This window comes from Eubalaena glacialis, chromosome 18 (assembly GCF_028564815.1).
Source record: "Eubalaena glacialis isolate mEubGla1 chromosome 18, mEubGla1.1.hap2.+ XY, whole genome shotgun sequence".
In the NCBI taxonomy this organism is placed as follows: domain Eukaryota; kingdom Metazoa; phylum Chordata; class Mammalia; order Artiodactyla; family Balaenidae; genus Eubalaena; species Eubalaena glacialis.
Window position 1 is genome coordinate 4777267 of NC_083733.1, and position 14328 is coordinate 4791594.

Below are 14328 nucleotides of genomic sequence, written 5' to 3' on the forward strand. Positions count from 1 at the left end.
GCGGGGGTATCACGCTGCTTGGAGACGTGGCCGGGAGTGGCCCCGTCACACTGGGATGAGGAGCACTTCCTTGCAGGTTGGGTGGTCCCCTCCCCAGGAGGTGTGCTGGCTCTGGGGGGTGGGGTGGGCACGCAGGGAATGGGTGGGGGGCTTCTGGCTGCTACTTTGTCCAAGTTTTGAGCTGGTCTGACGAACTCTTCTGCCCACAAAAGCTTCTTTGGAAGACTTGTTGCCGGACGGGGACCAGTGGAGCGCGTCACCGTGGGAAGAGCGTCCTTGAACCCTGGTGACCTCCGCTGTAATGTGGGCGTGTGGACAGTTACTCACATCGTGTGTTTCTTGGGAGAGTTCTATGCAATTGTGTGTGTAAAGCGCTTCACAGATGTCATAAGCGTGCTATAAATGTTGGCTTGCGTATGTTTTATACAAGGATCCATATTTCACAAACTCTACACTCTATCGCCTGTTCTCAGCAACCCCAAGACAGGCACTGCTTTGATGTCCATTTTACAGATGCGGAAATAGAGGTACAATACTTGCCTGAAGTCAGGCAGTAGTAGCAGAGCTGGGGCTCAACCCAAGCCCCATCTGATCGCTGTGACACGCTACCAAGCGAAGCAGAAGGGACCCGAGCTCTGGATTTAGAGCCCCTGGGCTGAGTCCCAGCTCAGCCTCTGTGTCTGTGGGATGCTCGCTGTTCCTCACTTCTCTCATCTGAGACACTGAGTTTGTGGTCATTCACTACAGCGGCAGAGGGAAGTTGCTACACCCTGGAGCGGGTTGTAGGCTCTCAAGGTCAGGTACCCATGTCTCTCTTACTGCTTGCACCGCTGTGCCTTGCACAGCACTCGGTAGGCACTGGCCCAATGCACAGAATAAATGTCATCATCATGACACAAAGGCGTATCCCTGGTCTACGGACTAAGAGATGGTCACAAAAGCCAGGCGTGTTTCCCAAAGCCCCCATTCATGACTGACCTCCCAGGTGCTTTCCTCAGGACATGGCACAGGGCTTGGCCACAGTAGGTGCTCGATAAATGTTCTTCAATCGAGCTATCAGTTCCTCAGCTGTATTCAGACCATAGGGACCCAAGGCACCGAGCTGTGTGCCATCAGTTAATTTCTTGAAAACGTTAACTTATAAAAATGGTCTTCCCAAGTCTTCAAGACAAGGGGTGACTATTCTGGGAACACGGCTGCCCTCCGGGTTTCATGTGGAAGGAGAAAAGGCTCTGAGTCGAGAAATAAACATGGTACAAATCTACCCAGGAAAGCAGCCGCTTTCCTTTGATCAGGACGAGGCAGGAACCCGGCCTGACAGCCAGCCTGGACGCTCCCAGCTGGGGCCGAGGGGGCTGGCCAGGGCCTGGGGCCCCTCATGATGTCAGGGCGGGCAACTCCTCCCCAATTCCTGCCAAGCCTCAAAACTTTATGTTCCAAGTGGCGGAGGTCCTTCTGGTTTATCTGAGCTCTGGAGAACTGGATTTGATCCCAAGCTACGTGGGCTGCACTCCTGGGATTCATCAAGCCTGAGTGTGACTTCCTGCAGATCCGTGGGCGGGGTTTCCTCTGGGAAAGCCTTGGAGCTGGCAAGGCTTTTCAACTCCTCTGCTGCCAGAGGCCAGCTGGCGAGGCCTGCCCACAGGGGTCTGACAGCCGCTGCCTGCTGACAGCTTTGCTCCCTCCAGAAAAGGAGGAAAATATCTCCTTTAAAAATACAAAGGGTGGGACTTCCCTGGGCGCGCAGTGGCTGAGAATTCACCTGCCAATGCAGGGGACACCGGTTCGAGCCCTGGTCCGGGAAGATCCCACATGCCGCGGAGCAACGAAGCCCTTGCACCACAGCTACTGAGCCTGCGCTGTAGAGCCCACGAGCCACAACTACTGAAGCCTGTGCGCCTAGAGCCTGTGCTCCTCAACAAGAGAAGCCACCGCAATGAGAAGCCCATGCACCACAACGAAGAGTAGCCCCCGCTCGCCGCAACTAGAGAAAGCCCATGGGCAGCAACGAAGACCCAACACAGCCAAAAAAAAAGAAAAAAAAGAAAATACAAAGGGTGCAAGTGCTCAGGGCCTCCCTCTAAGGAGCAGAGGACATGGCTCGCGGTGCCAGGGTCTAGGAAGAAATCCTGCCCTTCCAACCCCCATGAAACTCCCCCACCTGATCACTGAGGTGCCACATTCCTTCCCCAAAGAGGCAGAACATTTTTTCCACAGTGATCAGGTCAGGCAAATAAGTGCTCTAGGAAAGGGGAAAGGGTGGCATTCATTCATACTTTATACTAAAGTGTGAGTGACTTCCAGCAGAAAGAGACATAGAGGCATACAAGGAGGAGCAGAAAACATTCATTCATTCAAACCTTTGAATATCTACTATGTGCCAGGCCTGGGGATGCCGGGGCGAGTAAAACCAGGCCTAGTCCCTGCCTTTATGGGGCTTAACAAGTAGAGGAGTCAGATAATAATCAGTGTTTTTAATAAACACTTAGATGACACTTTCTGGCTCCAGGCATGGTTTCAAGTGCTTCAAAAATACTAATGTAATCTATCACAACTCTACTAGATAGTTACTATCATCATCCCATTTTATAGATGAGACTGAGTCTCAGATTAACAATGGAGTGCTTTAAAAATATTCACAGGCTTCCCTGGTGGTGCAGTGGTTGAGAATCTGCCTGCCAATGCAGGGGACACGGGTTCGAGCCCTGGTCTGGGAAGATCCCACATGCCGTGGAGCAGCTGGGCCCGTGAGCCACAATTGCTGAGCCTGCGCGTCTGGAGCCTGTGCTCCGCAACAAGAGAGGCCGCGATAGTGAGAAGCCCGCGCACCGCGATGAAGAGTGGCCCCCGCTTGCCACAACTAGAGAAAGCCCTTGCACAGAAACGAAGACCCAACACAGCCATAAATAAATAAATAAACAAATACTTTAAAAAAAAATTCACTCATCTAATCCATCAAAACCCTGTTAGGTAGATACTCTTACTATCCCCATTTTACAGACAAGGAAACTGAGGGTCAGAGAAATGAACAACCTGCCCAGCTATGCATGGCTGATAATTGGCAGAGCTGGGATTGCAACCCAGACATTCGCTTTCAGAGTCTGGGCTCAAAACTATTGTACCGTGTGTCCACAGGACCAAGCTGCAACAAGGGCATATGGGGGGAGGGGGAGTGACCTAGTCACAGAAGCCAGCAGAGGTCCCCTGGCGAAGTGGCCACACATCTGAGAAGTGAAGGACGAGGCTGGACAGAGAACGGGCTTGAGATGCAGACCGATGCCCAGGAGGAGAGGGAGGCAGGAGGAGAGCCTCGCCTTACCTGAGTGGCGAGGGGGTGTCACCATCCAAACAGAGTCATGTTATTCCATGAGCCCTTGGTGCTCTTGCCTTCCTGGGCCCTTTGCTCTATCAGAAAAAAAAAAAAAAAATTAACGATGATCTATTATGACTGCATTGATAAAAGGACAAATATAATCCAACCTGGAATATATTCTTTTTATTTCCTCTAATTTTAAGAGAATTTAAAACACTTTCCTGGGCCCCTAAAAGTCTTGTGGGCCCTGGGACGTATGCCTGAAGATGGCCCTGGTTCCAAATACTGCTGTGTGACGTCGGGTAAGCCTTTGCACCCTCTGGGCCAAGATTAAACAGAGAGGATAGGTAAGCCTCTGTAGGAGGTGCCTGGTTCTCGACAGTGTCCCCTGCAAGAGCAGGGAGGACCGCTGGGAAAGGCCCTGGCGTTGCACACTCAGCCTGCAGAACCGCCCCGCCCAGCTCTGCTCCAGCCCGGGAATGAAAACAGATGTCCCCTGGGCCGCCCGTTCTTGGACAGCCAGACCCTGACCTCACTTCACCCCGCTACCCTGTCCCTGACCTCTGCTGAGTGTCCCTCTCCCCACTTAATTCACAGCGGATGCCCTCCCAGCCGGGAAACTCCCAGCTTCCCTCCGCCTGCTCCCCTCCTCCAGCGCCCCAGAGTGACTGGTCCAGGGCCAGACCACCCCCGCTGACCCGGAACTGACCCCTCCTCTCTGGCCAATGTGACCTCCCTCGCTTCCTTTTGCCTTTCGGGATTGCTGCAGTACAAGGTCCCCTTTCAAGCAGTAGGAAGCCACGAAGCCAACAGACATGGATGGAAAGGTCCGGCGGGCAGGCTGGCTGGCTCACGACCCCCTTCTTCCCGCAGCTGAGGATGGTACCAATTCCATCAGCAGGCTCAGCCCCTCTCTAGCTGCCAGGCCAGGTCGCTAACAGGCTTCTCTTGGTTTTTTCTGCAGGACCTGGACCCACCCCCAAAGCATGGTTTATTTCTCAGCTGCTTGTTTTTGTTTCTCCCCCAAAGCACATATGATCGTGAAACTCCTCCCCATCCCACCTCCCAAGTTGAAGACCTTGCCATGGCCCTGTTGGGATACGGATAAAAATGCACGCCCCACGGGCCTTGCTGGTCTGGCCCGGCCTTTCTCCACCTGGCCGCACGGAAGCATCACCCATGGGAGGGGGTTTCAATCACACCCATACCCAGGTCCAGCACAGACCAAGTGAATCAGAACCCCGATCAGGGAAATCAGAACTGGTGGTTTCCAAAGTTCCCCAGCTGATTCTTTTTTATTTTAAATAAATAAATTTATTTATTTATTCATTCATTCATTCATTCATTTATGGCTGCATTGGGTCTTCGTTGCTGCACACGGACTTTCTCTAGTTGTGGCGAGCGGGGGCTACTCTTCGTTGCGGTGTGTGGGCTTCTCATTGTGGTGGCTTCTCTTGTTGCAGAGCATGGGCTCTAGGCACGCGGGCTTCAGTAGTTGTGGCACGTGGGCTCAGTAGTTGTGGCTCGCGGGCTCTAGAGCGCAGGCTCAGTAGTTGTGGTGCACGGGCTTAGTTGCTCCATGGCATGTGGAATCTTCCCAGATCAGGTCTCGAACCCGTGTCCCCTACATTGGCAGGCAGATTCTTAACCACTGTGCCACCAGGGAAGTCCCTCCTCAGCTGATTCTAATGAACTGCCAGGGCCAGGAGCCCTGATAAAGTTGGCCTCTCCCCCACTGGCCCCCACCCTGACCTCTGGGGCCACATGTCCCTACACGATCCCTCCGGCTTCTCCCTGCTGCCGTGTGCTGGACTGCCCCCTACACACACTCACCATGTGCCTTAGCCACAGTGCCTTTGCATATGCTGTTCCCACTTCCCAACACTCTTCCCTGTTTTCTTTGTTGAGTAAACTTGTTAAGTCTTCTTCATATCTCAGCTCTCGGCAAAGCAGTTAGTCCCTTCATCCCAGAAACATTCCCTGATCTCCAGAGTAGCTCAGTTCCGCTAGAACAGGCTTTCACGGCCCCGTGTACCTCTGCTTGACAGGGCTCACACAACCCGATGGTGGAAGTGACAATTCTTTCTTACCATGCCTGACTTTCCTGATAGACAGAAAGCACCCTAAGAGCAGGGACAACATCTTTATTGTTTTTGGTTTATTCTTTCTCACGTACTGTGCACCTGGCACATAGTAGGGGCCCAGCAAATACTCACTGATCGGCTAAATGGGTGCTCCCCCACTCCTCACCCAGGGCTCCTGCCCAGATGGCTTTGATTGGCCATCCTAATGCTAGCCAGCGATCCGAGTCGCTGACCGCCTGGCACCGAGTCCCCTGGCCTGGTTGACAAACTTGAGCCCCTGCATGGGAACTAAGATCCCACAAGCCACGTGGCATGGCCAGAAAAAAAAAAAAAAAAAGGACTAGGGCAGAAACAGATTCCAGTTATCTGTGCCCATATCCTACACCAGGGCAAGGGAGTAGCTAAATTCAACAGCTCAGCAATATCACCAAGAACTCAGCTCAACCACCAAGACAAGCACGATGTAGCTGTTTCTTTCGGCCAATCGCTCGGCCGGGTCAACCTCATGCGGGTCAAGGTCAGACAATCCAGGATGCTGCTAATGTGGGCTCCACAAAACCTAAGCCAGGTGAAACCATCCAAGATGTTGTTTAAATGCCAAGGATGACATTTTTTAAAAATGAAAAAAAAACTCTGACTCCAGATAAGTTGGACGTCAGACCATTCCCCTCTGCTGATACATGGCTGGGAGGTGAGCTGGAGATTTCACAATCCTTTCCCCGAGGAAACGCTTAACTTTCCAGGGAAGCAAACGCTTCCCACGTTCATACACACCAGCCTCATCTTGTGTTTTCCTGGGGTACCCAGGATCTCTGTGTGCTGTGACACAGTAGGACCTGGATAAAATGGGGGAGATCCCCTCTGTCACGAAGGGGACGGTCCAGCGGGGAGACACAGACCAAGAAAGCAGGTAAATTATGCTAAGTGCTGAAATGACACAAAAGTCTGAGGAAGTGACTCTGGGGTGCCGTGTGGGATGGGGAACCCCCTTTAGATTGGGTGGGGAGGAGCGGCGTCCAGGGGTGACGCCTAAATCCAGAGATGGGAAGGAGCAGCACGTCTGGGACGGGAGGTGGGAAGAATCTTCCAGGCAGGGGCCACCTGCCTCTGGCTCCAATTCTGCTGGATTGTAAAGTCATGAGGGCCTTAAGGGGTAAGAAGAAGGCTCTAGCTGTATCCAGAGATGAGGGAGGAATTGGAGAACAGGGTGGTGGGAGCAGGATTTCAAAGAGCAGTCACCTAGTGATGAGGTTGGCTGATCCCCCCGTAGCCCTAACCACCTGGATGATTAGCTGAAGTCAATCATGTATTCCCACCCACCACCTACTGGTGATTGGCTCAGGAATGGGTCTGTCATCTGATCTGGGCCAATGAGGTGTGAGGGGAAATCAGGGGAGGTGCTTCTGGGAAAGTGGTCCTCACCCCAGAGACCTGCAGGAAAGTGGTGGTTCTTTTGTGCGTCTGGACTTTACCCAGTCAGGATGCAATGCCAGGATCTGCAGCAGCCACTTTGCCACAATGAGGGGAGCTGATCGGACAGCGAGGCCAACGCTGAAATGGCCGCATGGGAAAAAAAACAAAACAAAAAACCTGAATTCCTGGGAACATTGCTGAGCTGTTGAATTTAGTCAGCCTTGGAGCTGTCCTACCTCTGGGCTTGTTATTACAAGGACAAACTAATCTTTCTTAGGGTTAAGCGGGGAGAGTTGGAGCTTTTTCTTACTGACCGCCAAATACATCCCAACTGATACAAATCAAGTTTGCGTTGCGTCCAACCTGACTGATGAGCATCTATGAAAGCAGACGCTAAAGGAGAAAGAAGCTAAAGGAGAAAGACAGTAGGGACTCACATTTCTTGAGCACCTACTATGTACTGCGCTTTGTACTAGGCACTTTACATAGGCCTCTCCGTTATCCTCAGACCAGCCCTTTGAGGTGGTTCCTACAATGTTACCCCACTTATCAGAAGAGGAAACTGAGGCTGTGAGCTGAAGACAATTGCCTGATTCCAAGTGGTGGGAGCAGGATGTGAACCCAGGTCTGCCTGGGCACTTGGCCACAGCCTGCTTCCTGGAGGCATGATGGCGCTGCCCTGGCAGGGGAGGAGCCTCAGCTTGGGCTGAGCCAGGGTTTTCTGCAGACATCCAGCATCTCCCAAGAGCCGAGGATGCTGATCTGCCCGACGGCCAGCAGCCCCCGAGAGCCAGGAGCCCCCCGAGAGAGACTGGGAGCCTGATTGGGCTCCATTCGACCACGGGGACACCACTGTCAAAATCCACATGATGATTCCACACAAACCCCTCCTTCTTCCTTCTGCCTTCTCCCTTCCTGGGGGTCAGTGATTCGGGCCACTTGACTGGGAGTGGTCAACAGGTACAGCAGGACACCCCTTCCCCTCAGGGACCTTGAAGAACGCTTTAGCTTGACATGAGTTTAAAAAAAGAAGAGAAAGAAAGAATCTCTGACCCTTATTATTCAGTGCCTGGTGCACATAAATCTATCACTTGGCAAAAGCAAGCTGTCCCTTCATAAATCATGGTGTGATGGGCGCATAAACTCAGAAAGCGATTTCTGCCTGGCTGGGCGTGCAGGGTCCCAGCCCTGGCAGGTGGGCGGGAAAGGTGGCAGCCCTTCTCGGGCCCCTGTCCTACCCTCCCCCTCGCCCATTCCTCAAAAACCAGCCCCCAACCACTTTTCTGGCTTTTATTTATCTTTTTTTCTTATGATAGAGGCATAGATTTTGTATCACAGGAAAACGGAAATAATGATGGGCATTTAAAGCAGACAGATTAACGCGGGGACTTGGTTACACAGGCTACAGAAGGGCTGAGAAACCAAGCATGGGACAGTGAGGTGACCTGGAGAAAAACAACAGCAATTCAGTTCTGCCCCATCCCCAGGGCAGGGGACAAAGAGATGGGGTGGTGTTTTTCAGGCCCAGGATGTGGGGTCACCTGGAAGAAGCTGAACCACAGGAAGATGATGCCTGGTGATGCTGGAACCACAGAGGAGACATGGCCACTGCTCGGGGCCCTGCCCCAGGTGCAGAGATGGGGAGAACCCCCTGGCTTCTGCCTCGTGCCCTCCCACACTCCATCAGGGTCTCCCATTGGCTGAACCCAGTGACACAAGAGCTGGGGACAAGCTGCGCACCGGAATCAGTCCCCTTGTAAAATCCCCCAGAGCAGAAGAGGAGGGTGGATCTAGGAGCAAACAGGCCCAGGCCCAGCACAGGTAGACAGGCAGTCACTGAAAAACAACCCCCACCCCTTACACACACACACACACACACGGTGCACACACACGGTGCACACACACACACGGTGACTGCTTCATTTTCTCCCTTCCCTTCCTCCTCTTTTCCTTCCTCTAACTGGATCAAAAGCTGATAGAACCCAAGCAACAATGGCAGAAATTTCCCATTCATTTGTTAAACATATTTACTGAGCACCTACTATGTGCCAGGTATTACTGTAGGCCTGGGGAGCCTGCATTCTAATAGGGGGAGTGGGGAGAGTTGCTCCCTGTATCAGAACAAGAAACAAATGAATGAACAAGATAATCTCAGGGTGGTGGGTTCTGTGAAGAAAATAAAACAGCCATGAGCAGGGAGAATGAGATGGGTAGGGTGGACAGGGAAGGCCTCTCTGAACAGGTGACATCCCAGCCAAGATTAGAGTGATGAAAAGGAATCACCTGTACGGAGAGAAGGTCAAGGCATTTCCCAGGCAAGGGGCAAAGCAGGTGCAAAGGCCCTGAGGTGAGCACCAGCTTGGCTTGCTATAAGAATCATAATGTAATCGACATGCCAAAGGGTCTCGAATCAGCAGTGCAAAACCAAGCAACAGCTTCTCAACCGTGCTATGTGGGATCTCCTGGCTCCACCCTGCACATCAGGACACTTTGTTATGAGATCTTGTCCAGCTGGGCAAACTCCAAGCTCGTATCTAGTTCCAAGCTCTCTTGGACGGGAGGCTAGTTGGAGGCTCCAGGGGACCACGCACCAGGCTTGTCCCTCCTCGACCCCCAGGCACCTCAGGCTCTTTGTCCTCTGGGGCAGCTCTTCCTCCCAAAGACTCTTGTTCCTCTTCTTTGAACCTAAATAGCAAAGCCTTCCCAAGCATATTATCAAATGCAGATAGGTAGAGGGTGGGTTGGAGAGTTGTGGTGTTGGGGGCACCCAACTCTACCAGCCACAGTGACCTGTGACACATTAGTGGGCAGGAAGAAAGCCCCAAGCCAGGATGCACAGCGGACACCATTCATAGCCTTGGATCTCCCATCAAAAATGCTCATGGTGGCTTTCTCTGGATGGTAGAATTTGGGTGGGTTTAATTTTAGCTCCATTATTACTAATATATAGTTTCCAATTTGTCTACAATGATCGCCTGTTACTCAGAGCATGGCCCTGGGTTCAAATCCCAGCTCTGCCACTTCCCAGAAACGTCCCCTGGGGCAGAAATGCATATGTTCTCTGAGCCTCACATGCTGCCCCATCAAAAATGGCCCAATAGGGACTTCCCTGGTGGTGCAGTGGTTAAGAATCCGCCTGCCAATGCAGGGGACACAGGTTCGAGCCCTGGTCCGGGAAGATCCCACATGCCGCGGAGAAACTAAGCCCGTGCACCACAACTACTGAGCCTGCGCTCTAGCGCCCGCAAGCCACAACTACTGAGCCCACGCACCACAACTACTGAAGCCCGCACGCCCAGAGCCCGTGCTCCACAACAAGAGAAGCCACCGCAATGAGAAACCCGCCCACTGCAATGAAGAGTAGCCCCTACTCGCCACTAGAGAAAGCCCGGGCACAGCAATGAAGACCTAACGCAGCCAAAACTTAAAATTAAAAAAAGTTAAATCTTTCCAAAAAAATGGCACAATAATGGCACCTGGCCCATAGGACTGTTGTGCAAATTTTAAAAAAAAACATAAAAAATACTTTGTATAGAACATAGCACATAGTCAGTGCTTCTTTACATGTTTATCATGGTGATCTCATTATAGAAAATTGGAAAGTCACTCTAGATAACTAACTTTCATGGTGCTTGTGATCTGGGGGCACCACAAAGTGACACTGCAAAAGGCACTGGAAAAAATAAAAAGCTGGGGAATGATCTCATGCCCGTGGATCAGCCAGAAGGACTGGAAATTGGACGGGAGTGAATGAATGATGCGCATGCCTGGGACACAAAGACGTGTGTCAGTGTCAAAGGCACCAGCCGCACTCTTCGCCAAAGCTGAAAGCTTTCGACGTGAAGGGGGCTGTTCAGAGGATGCCTGACACCCACCCCAACTGGGGGTTGTAGGCAGCAGCTGGGATCCTGTAGGCTTCCAGGCCTGACAGAGGACCTGTGAAAACCCCACCCACTGCTACCCACACCCCTTATTCCTAGCAGTTTCACCCCCTCGGATGCGGAACTTGTGAATTTTGTGTACATGGTCTGGGGCAGGGCATAGGACAATGATAGCTGTAATAATAACTAATTCTAATAATAAAAATAACAATAATCACACTTAAATAGTCTTACTGTAAGCTGAGAACTTCACATGCTCAATGCATATGATAACTCTGTGAGGCAGGTACTGTCATAAGCCTTATGTCACTGATAGGGAAGCTGAGGCTCAGAGGTAGCTTGTCGAGGGTCACCGAGCCCGTCAAGGGCTGGGATGGCTCCATTATAATCAGAACACTGTCGCCCGGGGCTCTGCCATTTGCTGCCCTGACATGTCAGCATGGAGATGAGTCCCAAGTCACCTGATGGCCCAAGACATGGACTCCCCTCATCCCCCCCCCACACACAAGTACCTGTAGTCACAGGGGCCCCAGCTTCCCTGACCCAAGGATTCCACTTCGACACAATAGCCAGCTCCTGCACCCTGGGGTCAGCCTTGCCCAGCCTGGCCCAGCCTTGCCCAGCTGAGAACTGACAGAAATGTCCACATACCCTGCTCGGCTCCCCGGGGATTGCACAGGAATTTGGACCCTCCCTGAGCATCTTCTCAGTGGTGAAGCCTCAGTGTGTTATGTGTGCGATGCCCAAGCAGCCTAGGTACACGCATGGCAATGCGCCTTCGCTGGTTCCCTTCCCTCCTCCCCAAATGTCCTTCCCTGCTTCTAGCTAAATCTTACTACTCAGTGTCAGAGCTCAAACCTCTCGGGGTTGGGGAAAGGCGGGGCTGGCAGCTCCTTGGAGAACAAATGGATGAGGCTCTCAGCCCCACCGGGAGCCATGAACCCCCCTTTCTTCAACCAGAACATCTTTGCTACTCCCCACCTCCAATGTCGTCTGCTCACTGAGCGAGGACCCTGCGGCAGCAAGCAGCAAGCAGTTTGCTTCCAGCAATGCCCCTTCACACTTGCATCTCAGTTTCTCCTTCCCACCCCTAGATAAAATTGATAAAATTTTCAAAACTTTTTTGGGTCACTCTTAGTAACAAAAAACCAGCCCCCATGTACTTTTCTAGCTTGTCCTAGCCCTCTAGCGATCAAGGAGCGACATCTCCGATTCTTGATAAATGTGTCTAACAGAAGTCTAGGAAAACTGGTCCAAGATGGGTAGAGGAAGTGAGCACAACTGAATCTTCAGAAAGAATAAGGACGGAGGGAGACTTATATAAAATCTACAACAGATTTCAGAGTTGCCAACAAACTCTGAGAAAGCTAGGGACGGCCCCAGGCAATATTCAGCAGGGGACTGAAACCTACCATTAATTATGAAGTGGGTACCAGGTGTCAAGGATGGGTGTAGGACTGGGTCACGACACCCCCTGCTGGAAGCAGCCCGCCGCTGCTGGGGAAAGGAGAAAAGGGAACCCACTTGCACTGTTGGTGGGAACGTAAATTGATACAGCCACTATGGAGAACAGTATGGAGGTTCCTTAAAAACTAAAAATAGAGCTACCATATGATCCAGCAATCCCACTCCTGGGCATATACTCTGAGAAAACCATAATTCATAAAGAGACATGTACCACAATGTTCACTGCAGCACTATTTACAATAGCCAGGCCATGGAAGCAACCTAAGTGTCCATCGACAGAGGAATGGATAAAGAAGATGTGGCATATATACACAATGAAATATTACTCAGCCATAAAAAGAAACGAAATTGAGTTATTTGTAGTGAGGTGAATGGACCTAGAGTCTGTCATACAGAGTGAAGTAAGTCAGAAAGAGAAGAACAAATACTGTATGCTAATGCATATATATGGAATCTAAAAAAAAATGGTTCTGATGAACCTAGGGGCAGGACAGGAATAAAGACGCAGATGTAGAGAATGGACTTGAGGACACGGTAGAGTGGGAAGGGTAAGCTGGGATGAAGTGAGAGAGTGGCATGGACATATATACACTACCAAATGTAAAATAGATAGCTAGTGGGAAGCAGCCGCATAGCACAGGGAGATCAGCTCGGTGCTTTGTGACCATCTAGAGGGGTGGGATAGGGAGGGTGGGAGGGAGGCTCAAGAGGGAGGGGATATGGGGATATATGTATACGTACAGCTGATTCACTTTGTTATACAGCAGAAACTAACACAACATTGTAAAGCAATTATACTCCAATAAAGATGTTAAAATTAAAAAAAAGGAAGAGTAACTGGTCTGACTTTATTCCCTCTGCCTGATTTGCTAAGCAAAGAGCAATAAAGACAAATTGGGAAAGATGAGTGTTCAAGAGATCCCATCACTGCATTGTGTATCATCGTAAAACATGATGAATGGGGAGAGGGCAAATGTTCACATCACATCATAGTAAGAACTGAAAATGAACTAGTGGAATACGGGGAGTGAATGAATGAAATGGAGCAGGATGTCCAAAATGAAGCAAAGTGGGCTGGTGTGAATGGGGGAAGGGGATGATGGGATCCAGTGCATGCATCAAAATGAACAAATGAAATGGAATGGGATGAATGAATGAGAGAGGGTAGGGATGAATGAATGAATGAATGAATTAAGGAAGAAGTGGTTACTGACCCCAAGGGGATTCTGGTCTGGCAGGGGAAGGAGACATGTAACCAAGATTTACAGGAGTGTTTGACCGCTGCCCTACCACTAACAGGCCATTTGTGGAGTAAAGGGCATTTGATCTTGCGGGCTTATGCAGTATCTCATTTACCCCTGACACTGGAGGTTCTGTTAGTTCTGTTTTGTGAACAAAGAAACAAAAACTGGGAAAGCTGTAGTCAAGTCCCTAGAAAGAAGCAGTTGTGGGTCAGGCTCCCAGGAAGGAGACTCTGATGGAGCCTTGCAGCCCGAGGTTCAGCAGGAAAGCTGGGAGGAACCACTCCCATGAAGGGAAGGTAGGAGCCCGGCTGGGCAGAGGGGCACGTTGGTGGAGGTGCAGTCTCCACAAAAGCCTCAGCCCACCCCACCAGAGCCCTGAACCTGGGATGGTCCTCAGAGGTGTCCTGGGGTAGAGCAGGGGGACCCCTTTCCCATTGACCAGTCACAGGATAGAGGCTATTTTGTTCTCTCATAGTCGTGGAGGCCAGAAGCCTGTAATCAAGATGCTGGTAGGGTTGGTTCCTTCTGAGGGCTCTGGGGGAGAATCTGTACCATGCATCTGTCCCAGCTTCTGGCAATGGCCGGCATCCTTGATGTTCCTGGGCTTGTAGACACATCACTCCCATCTCTGCTTCTGTCCTCACATGGCCTCCTCCCTGTGGGTCTGTGTCTCTTCTCAAGAGACATCAGTCATATTGGACGTGGGGTCCACCCTACTCCATCCAATATGACCGCATCTTAACTAATTACATCTGCAACAATCCAATTTCTAAGTAAGGTCACATTCACAGGTACGGGAGGTCAGAACTTCAACATATCATTTTGTTGTTGCTGCTGGGGGTGGGGGAGGAGAAAGGACACAATTCAAACCATAACATCAGCCACGGACTTTTCCAGAGGGCTGGTAGCTGAGTGTCGTGTGCTGC